The sequence below is a fragment of the Temnothorax curvispinosus genome, unplaced genomic scaffold (assembly GCF_003070985.1).
Source record: "Temnothorax curvispinosus isolate PA1 unplaced genomic scaffold, ASM307098v1 QBEX01012682.1, whole genome shotgun sequence".
Taxonomy (NCBI): domain Eukaryota; kingdom Metazoa; phylum Arthropoda; class Insecta; order Hymenoptera; family Formicidae; genus Temnothorax; species Temnothorax curvispinosus.
Genome location: NW_020222462.1, coordinates 1 through 1319, shown reverse-complemented (window position 1 = coordinate 1319; position 1319 = coordinate 1). Strand labels below are relative to the sequence as shown.

General features: G+C 38.9%; 1 long non-coding RNA gene across 1 annotated transcript; it reads left to right on the top strand.

Moving 5' to 3' along the window:
- Positions 1 to 9: 9 nt before the first annotated feature.
- LOC112462682 lies at positions 10 to 1281 on the top strand. The gene is made up of 3 exons (XR_003041685.1): positions 10 to 218; positions 295 to 462; positions 651 to 1281. It is a non-coding gene; the product is annotated as an uncharacterized LOC112462682 (long non-coding RNA).
- Positions 1282 to 1319: the final 38 nt, after the last annotated feature.

Below are 1319 nucleotides of genomic sequence, written 5' to 3'. Positions count from 1 at the left end.
ATATTGAATAATTTTATTTCTTGGAGTTATTCAACGTCAGGAAGTTTTCGCAGGCTTAGCGGTAAACGCGCGATGAGCAGACGGCCTGACGACGTGTAATCTTGGGAGATCGAAATTATGGTGAGGTTATGTTCTCCTTGTGCGTTTGACAGGTGTGTAACGCGTGGTGTCAAACGCGAGAAATCTACGAGAGGTATGCAAAGCGAAGAAAAAGCAAGGTGAATAGAATCTAATAATAATAAAATAATCGTATTTTTCATTAATTCATAATAGCTTTTATTTCTCTCTCTTCAGGTTCACTACGTCGGGTACTCTGGCGGTCGGAAGATTGACGGCGACGAAGCGAGAGGAGACGATGTGTGGGACATCGCGGTGACCGGAAGGTCCGGTGACTGGCTCCGTGATCGTCGTGTGACGCGAAGAATCAGGAACAGCGGTCCTGAAGGAGAGGAGACTGGCGGGGTAAGTGAAGAGACTTATTATCAAAGTATAAATTTAATCCGCAATAATATTGAAAATGGAACAGATAATCCGTTGATTTATTAATCTGTCTATTGAAAGAGCTAACAGTGCTGTCATTAACTATCTTTAGTAATTTGTTTATCTATTTATTGACGAATCGTGCAACTATTAATTCACTTTTGTTTTAGAGCGATGAGCGTTTCAGGTGAATATCTACGTCCGAACAATGCACTGAGAGAGATGTGCAGCGACCTGGTTCACTCCTGATGTCCTGAGCATCCTGAGGGAGGCGTCCCGGAAAGTGAAAGTCTCATACGTCCTGAGAGAGGCCCGCAAGGAATAAGATGGTACAGGCACCCTTGATCGGAAGGATAGTCAAGAGAATAATTTGTTGTACAATCAGATAAGTGTCTTTTAAATCTATTTCCTGAATCACATTAACTGATTATGCTACTAATTATATGAAGAACAGAGTAAAGGCTTGTAAAAACTTTCTGTTTCAGAATGGAGTAACTGCTGGGATATATGCGCCTGAGGGGCTGGGATACAAGGATAATGGATACTATGCATCGTGGGATAGAATAAATACACCATAAAATTTAAGGTAATCACTTTGCTTTAATTGCAATAACTGTAGCGAAGTATTAATGGTTTCTATTTTTGAGTCCCTTTTTATAATAACTTGTAATTCACGCGGTTTAAAATAAAGAAAAGTATAGAAGAATTTAATATGATAAAAGTCGAAGCGAGATATTTGCAAGAAAGTCGTTAAGTCAAAAGTTCGTAAATAATAGTGATCACTAATACCGAGGAAAGTAAGCAAAATAATCGAATAATTCTCTTATTTTTATTTCAGA